General features: G+C 34.5%; 1 protein-coding gene across 2 annotated transcripts in view; it reads right to left on the bottom strand.

Annotated features, from left to right (window-relative positions):
• Positions 1-14,810, bottom strand: part of LOC149806855 (guanine nucleotide exchange factor subunit RIC1-like) — a 190,305-nt gene that overhangs the window by 15,744 nt on the left and 159,751 nt on the right. The gene's annotated exons all lie outside the window — the stretch shown is intronic.

Raw genomic sequence — 14,810 nt, forward strand, 5'->3', positions numbered from 1 at the left:
CCAACTAGCCAATGAACAAACTGTCCATCCCACCAACCAACCATTGAACCAAGCTACCCACTAGGACAGGGTATACAAGACATGAAGACTGGAATTCAATAGTGATGGCATACACTTTTTCTTTATCAAGGTATTTCAGCAATTTTCAGGCCTAGAACTTAACACAAATGTCTATGTAGCCAAAAGGACAAGTGGATTGAGAAATGTACTTGTCCTGATGAATCTTCACTAGTCCTTGCCACAAAACAAAGCCAGACATGTATCTAAATTAACTAATCAGACTATTACAATTATGAAAACCTTTAATCCAACTGAAAAGTAACCAGCATCAGGCTAATTGATTACCATTAATTTCAAGCTCTGCTTTTTTGAATGTATATGGACTCAAAACTCATATTGGAAAGCACACCTTACTGGATGATGCTGTACTGCAGAAAATTAGTGGGCATGCTACCTTATTCATTTCTGCATATTTCATTCTGAGGACAACCAGAGAAGGGCATTGATATTCCATGTAGTTTACTTCTGTGGCTAAACATCCTACAGTGTTGATCGCCAAGACTGAGTCAATCATATTCCAGTGTTGTCAAGTATATTCTAATGTTGTCAAGGATTTTTCAGAAGCTGATGTATATTGCTTGTTGATGGAGTGTATAAGGAAGGTGATGGGTGATGGTGATAAAGAAGCATTTATAAAGGAAGACACTATTGTTAAGACAGATGTGTTATAATCTGTCCCTGCTCAAATAAATTAATTTTTCTAATTTTCCTTTATATTTGGTGATAGTGGTAGAAATGCCAGAGTCTTGGACATGCTTGCACTTAGACTTTAAGACCCCTCCCAGATCAGTCTACTTTAAGTAAGCCATATTGTTTGGTACAGCAAGGAGAAGGCTTGGATATATTTATAGATATTTCTGAAGTACAATGAATTTAATCCCATACAAGTTTAATAAATGGCCATATGTATTTTTTTTCACTCAATACACTGAAGTTGCTAATTGGGAAGGTTGCCATCATTTGTAATTTTGTTGCAACCAATCAAATTTTATCAAGGAAGGCATAACTTATAGTACTGTAAAAGAGTTTCAAAAATACCAATAGTCTTCAAAAAATTTGTAGAAGTTGCAACTTGGGACTTGAAAAAAGTATATACTATTTATACTCGTTTAAAATGAAACTACAAACAACAAAGATCCTGATCTGCCATATCATAATGTGCCTGTAGATTAGGATCTATGTTGTTTGCACTACTGGTTACTCCTAACAAACCGCACAGAACCAGATCTGCCAGTGCATTATGCAATATCAGATCTCACCTCTGTCCACATTAGTTTAAGTCTCAGTTCAAACCAATGTATGTGAGAACATTTGCAAGAAGCTTCTGATGGGTTGGTGGTTCTTCCAGGGGTCTTCCCAGGTTCTTCCTCCACCAAAATATACTGGTCACCAATTATAGCCTACCATGTGCTGCAAAATGGGGCTAAACCCTACAAATCAAACCAGACTGTTTTGTGATGGCAAAGAATACTGACAACTCATCATCCAAGCTCTCATCAAACTGCCATCACACCAAATTTAGCTGAAATCCAGTATTTATTACGAGAGTTATTGTGCAGAAACAGATGAATGAAATCAAGGATGGAAGGATGCACAAACAGACTAAATTAATGTGCCTCCTTTTCCATGAAAAACAGGGGAAAAATTAATCATAATTTAATACTTAAATTGTCAAACCCTTCTCAGAAAGTGATTACTGGGTCAGATAACATTAGAATCAGCCAAACAAATCAGGAAGTTTAATTTGCTGCAGTGCATTACTCATCCAGGTATAGGGGGTTTCACGGTTAGTATCTCCCCTTGAAAACACCAGAGGGCATATTGGTGAAACTATCTTCCGGATAGTTCAATCAATTAAGATGGCAGATGTAGATCAAGAAAATGTATTATTTGATTGTGCAAAAGTTTATTGCTGCATAAACAGTTCTTGCAATTTATCTCGCTTGAAGAATAATGAAAATATGTTTATTTTGTACAGCTTTAATCATAGCAGTTAATGTAAGTTGAACGATGAGAAAAAAATTCGAACTTCTTCAGGTTCTTTAACTATTGATTTAGACTGTTGTTTTTCTATTAATGTTCATTATATTTTTCATGAAATAACTTGAGTTTTTTCAAAATGCACAAATGTCAACCACGCTTGGACAGACAGGTGCACGTATGAGTCTCCTTTAATTTTATTTCCTTGAACGGATGGAAATTATAGAGCATACAGTTTGGAGAAATATCGATGTTAGACACACTATGCATGTATAAGACATTTGTGGCTCTCACCTATCTGCCTGTCTGTCTGTCTGTCTGTATGTATGTCTGTCTTCTTTCATCTGGTGCATGGGTATGTATATCCTCGAATGAATGTTTGTTCGCATACGTCTATTACATAAACATACTTCTAGTTAAAAACGAGTATAAAATGATGCTAAGTTAGAAAGAGTGACTGATCGATAAAAACAACAAATATGAATATCTGTGAGCATCCATTTATTATTGACTTGTGGAGTATGTTCTTACAAGCAGTCTCTTTTTTAAATCATAATCTGAAATAATTGGATCTTTAGAACTTACATATTTGATGCAAGGAAAGTTATACAGAATTAAACTAATTTTAAGAAGGCTGTTCTAGATGAATTTGCTGGTGGCAATCAGAAATGTTGTCTAAAGACCCCAGCAAATGTGAGAGTTATTATGTGTCAGCATAAGCAAGGAAAAATCATGTTGAAAGTTATTGCATGTACCGTCCGATATTCGATGTTTCAAAAGTAAAAAAGGAAATGAAACAACAAAAAAACGTCATTGGGCATGTTATTTAATCTGAATACTGTACCATATTTACACCCAAATATGAATAAATATTCCGTCTGCATTAATTACACTCATTTATTGTTATGATAGCTAATGTAATTATTGCTTTGTTATAAAGTTCCTCTGAATACATTAAAATACTGTGTTCCATTTAAAAAAAAACTTTTCTGGTTTAAAATATTCAGCATTACAATTCAGCTGACATATCAAATTCGTGTTATAATTTTCTTATCAAAATTGTGTTATAACTTTCTTAACATTTATATTATCAGGTATGGACAGTGTATTTAATTATTTGATACCAATTAAGTATGGAAAGTAAATATTATTTAATTATCTGATATAAGTATGGACACTGAATCTAATTATCTGATTTAATGTCTATAATTATTCTCCTAGTATGAACAAAAGATGTTTGACATATATAATTGATTCATTGGTTTAAACATAATGATCTGTAGTACAGCTAAGATACCTTACTTTGTTTACTTTATGGTTCGCTAACCCAGTGTAGAACGGTGAACTATCCGGAACTGGACATTTTTTGTGGGCATGCGCATTGGAGCTAAGGGAGGTAATTTTAGGCGCTACGATCAGTAACTTCGTTGCAACTGTGAAACCCCCTATACCTTGTGTAACCAATTTTACCTTGCTCTGAACCAACTTAAGTACTCATCTGTGACCAGCATGGTCATAATTTAGCATAACATTTCTGAATCTTATATTATCCTCTAGGATTTCTTCTGTACTGCATTCCCTGCATAACATTGTAAGCAAATGAACTAAATATAAAAATGTTGCAGCTTTAATGGGCATCTGGTGAACATCCAATCAAGACAATTTCAGTAAAAACTTTGTTGTTGTTAGTTTTGATGATGGTGATGAATTTGTTTGGATTACTAAGATTTTATATTAGCCTGTTGTCAAGAAGAATTTTTATCAGAGTTGCAGTGATTCAGTGGTCAGCATGCAGGATTTGAAATCAGAAGGGTGCAAGGCTGAATCCTGCCTAGATCAAGTCAGGTCAGTCACCTTGGTGTGTTTCTAGGCAAGGCACTTTCCTCATACTGCCTTGGCATGATAAACTGCTAGCTTTGATGTATTAATTTACTGTGACACATCAATCAAAATGCAATACTCCTCTGAGAAGTAAAGTGTTTTATAAGAAAAAAATGTGTGTGTGTGTGTGATTTGGATTTTTAATGTAACTTTAACAACTTTTTAGTCATATCACTACCATGTCTGCAGTGTGGCATTTTATAGTTATGTCTAGCACAGTGGGGCATCATGACTCAGTCACATTATCATGACACCAGGCTGACCATTCCTAACACTAATCTCTTAATGCTTAGCACCAAGTGAGGCATCTGTTAGTATCATTTTGTAAGTCTTTGGTATGACTTGGCCGGGGATCGAACCTATGACCTCCTGCATAAGAAAAGAATGTAGTTTTTTCTAGTTTATGGCAGTATTTACTTAGGCTGGGTATCTCACTATTGTTAATAAGTGCTGCATTTCAATACATTTTTCACATTAACAAGAAATAAATGCAGACTTTAAGCCTTCATCTTAACTCTGCTTTTCTTCTTCTTAACACATTTATCCTTATTAAATAATGTTCACCAAACTGCAAATAAAAGAGACCCAGATCTGCCATCACAGAATAGTCTGGCAGTTCTGAGTTCATCCATATATATGCATTAAAAAGTATATGGTAGATGGTCAGAATGACAAACTTGCAAACCATCCTTAATTCTAATTTGGTATACAAGCATTGACTATTATAAATGTCATTATATATAAATACATATATAGACAGTGAAACCACTCAACAATGAAACCAAATTTGATTTTCAGTTTTTTAGAGGTTTACATTTGCTGATGGTTTCCCCAATGTGAAACAGTTTTTTTTAAATAGCTCTTATATGATGAGAGCGAGATTGTAATAAGAGAGCATCTATTGATGTACATGTAAGAGTGAAAAAACAAATTAAGAAAGCTATTGTATTTATTTTTATATCTAATGAAAAATTACCTGAACAATGATTGTACCTTCTGAAAATAACATCCAGTCAAGTAAATAAATACAGTTGTTCCACAAAGAAATACATATCCTGTCTCATTAAAAAAAACATCTTATGAACATGACAATATTAAAACTTTACTACAAGTCCATTAGAATCATGGACAATACTCCATACTATATAAATGATGCGTAATTCACAATGTCCTCAGGCAAAAATTTCCCCCATAGTTTCTTAAACATAGGTCTTGGCACAGATTCAAACTCTTCTATTGGAGTCATTTTATCCTGTAAAGATTGTTCAATTCTACAACATTTTTCAGGTCATTTTTGCGTTGACAAAAATAATAGTCATGGTTACTTAAATTCACATATATAATTATTGTTCTTCTTAGAAAATCAAATGAGTGAATCTGATTTTAATAATACTGTTTTGTCAGTCTCTGCTAGCAAAGCTTCAAAAGCTGAGGCTGCATGCTTGGTTAATAAAACTTGGGTATTTAATTAAAATACAAAAAAAACACATTTTATTGAGTATTTATACCAATGAATAGAATCAATGACAATAACATAATCTTTCTTAAATTACTTATCTACAAGTTTTTATTTATTAATAATTTTCCACAAATCTGACTCTTTCTTAATCTGCAATGACTTCAGATCAGCCTAATGTCGTACCATTTTGTTCTTTAGCAAACCCCTAAGTAGGAAGGTTATTTGAAAAGTTCTGAATATTTTGTTATAACGTTTTGTTTCTTTGAACCTGCCAAATGGTTGACAAAAAAATGTTCTTTAAACTTGTCTGCAGCTACAAGTGCAACATGCCAGACACTTGTAGATATAAGTGTGTGATGTAATGTAGGTAAAATGACTGAGACCTAAAAAGGCTGATGAACATGAACAAAGAGTTTCCTGCAAAATCCAGTTGCTCTAAGGGTAATCTCCCACTGACATCAAATCCAACTTGTAAAATTTACAAATGTAATTCTAGGGGGCCCTGAGTAGCCGAGTGGTCTTAAGCGCTCTCCATTACAGATCACTGCCATCTCAACTCTGTCTGCGTAGGTTTCAAGTCTTGGATTCAGTCAATGTGGGTATGTGAGACATCTTGCCAGTAGCTTCTTGAGGGTCGGTGGTTCTTTCTGGGGATTCCATGGTTCTTCCTCCACCATTAATACTGGCCGCCATGTATAGCCTATTGTGTGCTGAAAAATGGTGTTAAACCCAACAACAACAACAAATGTAATTCGCTGTCATATCCTATAACACAAAATTCTGGAAGATGTCTGCAAATGGTGAGCAGGAAGTGGCTAATGTGAAGGAAGAAACAGAAGTTGCTCAATACTGATGTTTCTATTACCACAGGCATTTATTCATCAGCTGTTTTTAATATAATGAGCTATCATTTGAAGCTCAGGAAGGTTTGTGTAAGATGGGTCCCACACTCGTTGATGGCTGATTACAAACAATCTTGGGTTGAAATTGCCTCAAAAAATTACTTGCCAAATATGAAAACAGCAACCTGAGATGGCAAAGAATACTGACAACTCATCATCCAAGCTCTCATCAAACTGCCATCACACCAAATTTAGCTGAAATCCAGTATTTATTACGAGAGTTATTGTGCAGAAACAGATGAATAAAATCAAGGATGGATGGATGCGCAAACAGACCAAATTAATGTGCCTCCTTTTCCATGAAAAACGGGGAAGAATTATCATAATTTAATACTTAAAATGTAAAACCCTTATCAGAAAGCGGTTACTGGGTCAGATAACTTTAGAATCAACCAAACAAATCAGGAAGTTTAATTTGCTGCAGTGCATTACTTATCCAGGTATACCTTGTGTAACCAGTTTTACCTTGCTTTGAACCCACTTAAGTACTCATCTGTGACCAGCATGGTCATAATTTAGCATAACATATTTTTGAATCTTATATTTTCCTCTAGGATTTCTTCTGTACTGCATTACAAACAATCTTGGGTTGAAATCACCCTCAAAAATTACTTGCCAAATATGAAAACAGCAACCTGAGACACTTGAAAATGAGATTGTTGCAGATGAGGAAACATGTCTTTACTTTGAAACTGGCTAGAAATAAAACAATAAAGTTGGATTGGAAAAGAAAGAGCAGAAACAACAAATTGCTCAACATAGTTGAACTGCCAAAACAGTTGGAAGTGCATTATTTTTCAAAGCAAAAGGTCAAGTCATCCAAGTACCTGTGCCTGATTCTACCATATGATGTTTTTATGCCTCCAAAGTATTGCCAAAATTTTACATTTTTCTGCAAATTTTAAAGTTTTCACTAGACAAGTATAATTTCCAGCGACTGACTTTGAAGCAAAAGTGTTTTACGGAAAAACAATGAAATGAATTCAAATTCTAACGAGACCAAACTATGCAGCTAAGGAAAAGTGCAGTGGATTTATGTAGAACTGAGTGAACCATAAATATTTTTTTGACAATCCCCAAATGAAAATTTCCACTGAATGTCCTGGGGCAACAGATGTTATGAACACTGAAAGTTCAGTACTATGTCACTGTAAGCATTACACCAGGTGCTGACACCTGGCTACCAGTAGTTCATACTAAACACCAGGAATCAGTTTCTGTGTACGTGTATGTATATATATATATATATATAGAGAGAGAGAGAGAGAGAGAGAGAGAGAGAGAGAGAGCGAGAGAGAGAGAGAAAGAGAGAAATAGGTGACTATTTCACACAAGACATTTACAAGAACTCTGCCTCTGTGTGTGTTTGAAATCAGAATGTGCACTGTGACCAGGTGACCACTATGTACAGGTGATTGGTAGGACAGGTCCAATTGTGTGTGTTTGTGTGTGTGGCTTACATTCAAGCATCAAGTAGATGTGTGTATGTGATTTGGATTTTTAACATAGCTTTAACAATTTTTCAGTCATACTGCTATGATGTGTGCAGTGTAACATCATGTTTCATCCAGTCGAATATCCTGACACCAGGCTGACCAATCCTAGCACTAACTTTATAATGCTGAATGACAAGTGAGGCAGCTACTAGTACCATTTTTATCAGTCTTTGGTATTTGGCCTGGGTTTGAACCCACGACCTCCCACATCCGAGGTGGATGCTCAAACCCCTAGGCCACTGGAGTGGTCCATCAAGCAGATGTATAACCTGCCTAATAGCAGACACCCTCATATAAAGACAAGCTGCTAAATAAGGATTATATTTAAGAAACAGTTTTTTCCCCTTCTTTTAAACATACTTTATCTCTTTAGCAAGTGTCCTTGAACTCGTTAAAAGTCTCTTTTTGGACAAGTAGTATTATATGCTTATTTAAGTGATCATTATAGACAAGCATAATTTCCTGGTCCCTTTAGTGTCCTTTTTAGACAGGTATAAACCTATGGTACCTTGAGTATACTTCATAGGTAAAATTGTATGTCCCAGTGTCATTTGATATGCAGGTATAAATAGGCAGAACTCCAGATTCCTTTGTGTTTTATGGGCAGGTAAAATTCCTTGGTCTCTTGTGTCTTGTCCTCACGTGAACAGTTTCAAGAGTCTTTTAAAGACAGGTAGAATTAAACAATCCCTATATTGTTCTTTATTGACAGCTATCATTCATTAGTATATTCAGGCATAAAGACTATTTAAGATTATGAATACCTTTCAGGTCTACTTTCATAAACTAGAAATGTACTCAAAGAAAACAAATGCCCTGCCATCCCTCTCATTGTCAAAAACCTAACCAACGTCATTTACGTATGAAATGTGGGTCAACATGAATTAGTAGGAGGATGTTGCATTCACCAAGCGTCAAGTAGATATAAAACTGCTTGACTCTGTAACAGCAGAGCATTGGAAACTGACCTAAATACAAGACTTTGCCAAGGTATAATGGGTGAAGGAATGGATTAAACGAGAGATGAATATTGACCAATCAAAATTTATACTAGCATTTTAATTAATCAACCTTTGTTGCAATTTTTCTGTCTCTTTTTATTTCAAACAAAGAAGCAAAAGAATATCCACAAATAAATAAATAAACAAATTAATAATAATAATAATAATAATTATAATAATTGATTGTTCATTTGGATTGCTACAATTTATCCAAAAATAATTATATTTTTGGAAGGCTTCAGGTTTTCAAATGGCCAAATGCACTTGCATTTACCGATCACTGGTATTTCACCTCTTTATGTATGGATTCAAGTCTCAAACTTGGCCAATGTAGATATGAGAGAAAGTTTGCCATTAACATCCTGTGTTCTTCCAACACGAGTTATACTTGCAGCCATGTATAGCCTATCATGCGCCAATAAATGTTGTTAAACCCAAAAGTGACAAGAACATTATGTTCTGGGATTGAAAGTGTTTGTTGCAACCTCCAATGCAATAACTGTGTTATGGCAGCCTTGCATTAAACTTATGCTGTGAAGGCTCTTACTAAATATTAAGTTTGGCCACTAGAAAATTTTATATAACTTTATACATTATAAATTACCCATAAATGGGCTGCTCCTAAACCAAAGGATTTATTTCCAGAGTCTTGCATTCTCTTTCTTAACACCCCACCTAGAATGCTAAGGAGCATAACATGTTACCTTTGTCTATCTGTATATGTCTGTTTTTGATGCAATTTTTTCAGGAACGGTTATATAACTGTGTGTAAATGCTGCACAGGCTGAAAGTTACATTTACCAAAATGTCTAAATATGTGAATGCTATAAAATAACCAAAATTATGTTGTTCACAAAAATAATTTAAAAACTGAACCTTTTGCCTCTGATCTAACTCTCTGTTGAATATAATGGAAATGTAGGGAATAAATCCTTAGTATTGATGTGATAATATTTAGTACTGCAACATATATGTATATGATATAAAAATTGTTAACGCAACTGAATGCACATCTTGCTTAGAAATAAGAAACTAAGAAACTCATTAGCTTGAAACAATGTTTTATCCATTTCTTATAGATATTTTCAAAACTTTGATAATGTTAAATTCCTGGAAGATCTGAAACAGATTCCATGGAATACAGTCCAAATCTTTGAACATATATATTGACAATGTTTTGGATACCTGGATGGACCTTTTCATAGAAACAGTAAACAAACATGCCCTTTTAAAAACACACAGGATAAAGAAAGACCACCAGCCAGGCTGGATCTACCTTGAAATTTTAGAGGCAAAGAGACCAACTAAAATCTGTAGGAAATCAAGCTGAATATAGAATCTTGAGGAATAAAGTTAATAAAATGATGTGACAAGCCAAACAAGCACACTACAAAAAAGTGCTGGATGGAAATAAAAAGAATCCAAAAGTTATCTGGAGAGTTTTTAAAGAGTTTGGTGCAGGGAAATGTAAGAGTAAAACTGAAACTTTATCCCTCAATCATGAGGGCAGTTATACCAATAATCCATCATACACCTCAAATATTTTTAATGACTTTTTCGTTCAAATTGCTGAAGAACCCAGAACTTCATCTGATTATCTGGAACTCAAACATTTTTGTGCTAAAATACTACCAAATAATATAAAGTTTGAGGTTCCTGAAATGAATGAATTTGTGTTGAAATATATATAAAAAATGGATGAGTGTAAAGCTACAGGACTTGATATGATTGGACCAAGGTTACTAAAGGTAGCTGTACCTGCAATAGTAGAGAGTATAGCTTTCATTTGGAATGAAAGTATTAGGTCTAATAAATTTCCACAGACATGGAAAACTGTCAAGGCAGACATGGAAAACTGTCAAAGTTACACCACTGCATAAAGCTGGAACAAAAGATGATGTAAATAACTACAGACCCATCTCTATCCTTCCTTCTCTTTCTATATTACTGGAAAAACATGTACATGATTCTTTTCTCAACTATTTGAGGGGCCCCGAGTGGCCGAGTGGTCTAAAGCGCTCATTGTTCCGGATCACTGCCATCTCACCTCTGTCTGCGTGGGTTCGACTCCAAGGCTCGGCTAGCATGGGTATGTGGGAAAGCCTGCCAGTGGCTTCTCGTGGGTCGGTGGTTCTTCCCTGGGTTTTCCAGGGTTCTTCCTCCACCAGTTATACTAGCCACCATGTATAGCCTATCTTGTGCTGAAAAATGGTGTTAAACCCTGGAACAACAACAACAAATCAACTATTTGAACACTTATCATCTTATTCATGATAATCAGTCTGGCTTTCAACAGAATCACACCTGTGAAACTGCACTCATGTATTTGGTAAATGGCTGAAAGCATTAGACACAGGAGAAATGGTAGGCACAATTATGGTTGAATTTCTTACAGCCTTTGATTTTGTAGATCATGAAATTTGTGCTTGAAAAACTAAAAAGCTATAAATGCAATGAAAACTCCCTTAACTAGTTTCCTTCCTACTGACGAGTACAAAATGTATCTTTAAATGGTCAACTTTCTAAATATAAAAATATTAACTGTGAAGAACCACAGGGCTCTCTCCCTGGACCTCTGTTATTCATTTTATTTATCAGCGACTTACCTCTTAAGATAGGAACTTCAATTTCTTCCACTGACCTCTATGCAGATGATACTACACAAAGATGGGTAAAACCAAAACTGTACTTGAAAATAATTTACAAGATGCTCTCAAAAGACTTAAAGTATGGTGTAAAGGAAAACAGTATGATCATAAAAATAGCAAAAACAAAAGCCCTACTAGTCACAACACAAAAAAAAGCTAGGCTAGATAGTGACAAACTCCAGGTTCTATTTACAACACGAGCCTTAATACAACCTTTCATGATAAAATTCTTGGTGTATTTGTAGATAATAATCTTAGTTTGTTCACATTAAACATGTTTCAAAAAAGGTTAATTCTTATCTTTGGCTACTGAAGAAAATCAAAACATACATTCCTCTTCAGCACAGGGTCATCTTTTATAAAAGTTATATTCAGCCATATTTGGACAACTGTAATGTAATTTGGGGTAATACCTCTAATTCAAGCATAATAATACTTTTAAGACTCCAAAAGAGGGCTTGCCATTTAATTCTAGATCAATGTAGACAATTTCCAGGATGCAATGAATAATATAAAGATTTTTACAATACATGAAAGAATATTTTTTAGAAAGGCCAAATCGATATATGATGTATCCAGAAAAACATTCCTGTATATCTAAACAATATGTTTCACCAAAGAGATGCTGATGGTACTCCAAATTTAAGGTCTGTTAGAAGTAAAAATTACATTATACCAAGATCAAAGAAGGAATTTTTTTTACAAAGTTTTCAATATACTGGTCCACTGGTATGGAACAACATTCTCAGTGACATAAGGCAGGCTCCTACCATAATCGATGTCTCAAATGGATGAAATCTTAAGACAATTGAACAGTTCTAGTAATATACACATCGCCTGCTTTTCTGTACTTTTGGATCATTTACACAGTTGAATTTTTCCATGCAGGATGATATTTTATATTTTATAATGTTTATGTGTTCACAGATGCTTGTGCATATGTTTCAGGCTTGATACTCTGATTTTTAAAATTACTTAATTATTTAGTGTCAAGCCAGACTCTTCACATCATGTTGTATATACTGTATATTATTGTATACAACAGCTAGAAGGCTTCAAGGTAGATTAGTTCTGTAACTAATTGAGTTACCTTCTCTAAATAAAGTCTTTATTATTATTATTATTATTATTATTATTATTATTATTATTGTTATTATTATTATTATTATTATTATTAGTATTAAAAATAAAAAGTTACTCAACAAAGGTTCTGATAATAATCATGATTTTCAGAGGTAAATAATGAAAGTTTTAAAAAAATTGTGTCAGCATTAACAACAAATTAACTTGATGTGTAACGTTTTATAACCAATTCTCTTCAACTCTGGTGCTTTCCTGGAAATGCCACATTTGATGTTAAATTCATCCATAGTTTTAGGAAAGAATTACCAGACAAATCCTATCCTCTTAAGCCCATATTTGTAAATGTATCATTTAATTGGAACAGTTAATTATTGCATCACTGATGGCCACATGCATATTTGTTGACACAGTTACTGATTTTGCAAATGTTTACAGGCAGTAAAATAAACTAAGCCATTTGCACATTTAAATGTTGCACCCTCAAGTGCCTATTAGTGTGTGCTACATGCTTTCAACAAAACTCGGTTAGTGTAAAATTTATTTTCAATGACTTGGGTTCAGTTTTGAATTTAACAGCAGTTGTAACTGCATGCTGATGCAATTCTGTATGTGCCTTAGGTTACATGCTATCCTTTATGTCAACTGGTACAAGCCAGGACAAAATAACAAAAGGCTGAAAAAAAATTGTTCCAGCATGTAATGTCTGTTTAGAAAAAATCCACACCTGCTTAATACATGTATATGGCGTACGTGCTGATCATTGCATAGATGGAATAAACACAGTACACTGGTATATAATTAGCTAAAATAGGAGTTGAGCAAAATAATGGTTGCATGATGATGTTTTGACTGGTATAATGATTGAAATATGCTAAAATTAGAAACTTATAAGTGCATGTATCCAGTCTATTCAGTGATCATTCAAAAGTTGAATTCTCTAACACAAGTCCCTCTGTGTGACTAAAGCTGTAATGGCTGAAAAGAATTCCATTTTCACATTTTGAATCAAACTGCTGGTGTTGAAAGTTCTATTTCATGCCTTGAGTTTTTAAATTTTAACTGCTGAATTTCAGTGGTGGTTGAAAGCTCCATTTCCTAAGTTCAGTTTTTAGATTTTACCTGTTGAATTACACAATGGTTGTGGTCAAGTGGTCTGTAATGCTGATCTTTTATCAATCCCTGTCATCTCACCTCTGTCCATTTGAGTTAGAGTCTCTGGCTCAACCTATATGGGTATGTGAGAAAACTTTCGAGTAGCTTCCTGTGGGTTGGTGGTTCTTACCCACAACAGCAATACAACAGTAGCTGAAACCTTCATTCCTATGTTGAAAAATCCCAGAAGTATGCAAGGCACTATTTTAGGTCTATCATGTATTTACTCCTGCACCTTTTTCATTCAGTGTAATTTTGATTTTGTTACATGTATTTTGTAAGGCTGTCATGGGATGACAATCTGACCCATGATTAATTGAAATAACTGAGATAAAAAAACAAACCCCACCTAAAAAATATCTCAGGTGACTGATCAAGTTTATATTTTTAAAAATAGTTCATAGATGAAATCCTTATAATGGACCCCAATTCAAGCATGCTTTAGATGTAACAGACAAGGGTATTAAGTAGAGGTAAAAAAAGTGTGTGTGAAAGACAAAGTCTTTCCTCTGAAGAATGGATTTTCAAATAATAGACAGTTTTCAATAGCAGCATGTTAAATTCTACATTCTGTAGAATAAAACTGCAATATTGGTCATAGTGACCTATTTTTAAGATGAGGATAAAGTACACATCAAGATTCATGATTACTGGTATAAAACAGTGTTATACAGCAGATAAGAAACCAATGTGGTCATGAGCTAAATGCAAAAACTTTATATATACCTTTAACATAATAAATGAAGGTCACATTTACCTTTTTTGTTGGGGCCCCGAGTGGCCGAGTGGTCTAAAGCGCTCACCGTTACGGATCGCTGCCATCTCACCTCTGTCTGCATGGGTTCGAGTCTCAGATTAAGCCAATGTGGGTATGAGAGAAAGCTTGCCAGTAGCTTCTCGTAGGTCGGTGGTTCTTTCCGGGGTTTTCCCGGGTTCTTCCTCCACCATTAATACTGGCCGCCATGTATAGCCTCTCATGTGCTGAAAAATGGCGTTAAACCCTACAACAACAACAACAACCTTTTTTGTTGTATGGGTATAGTATTATCAGAGATACATACAATCACCTCATTCGATGATTGTGGCATGAACAGTGCTTTAGAATGAACTCAAATAAGTGAATCATGAAATATGGGTCAAAACAACCT

This window comes from Sinohyriopsis cumingii, chromosome 1, assembly GCF_028554795.1.
Source record: "Sinohyriopsis cumingii isolate HCF-2022 chromosome 1, ASM2855479v2, whole genome shotgun sequence".
Classification (NCBI taxonomy): domain Eukaryota; kingdom Metazoa; phylum Mollusca; class Bivalvia; order Unionida; family Unionidae; genus Sinohyriopsis; species Sinohyriopsis cumingii.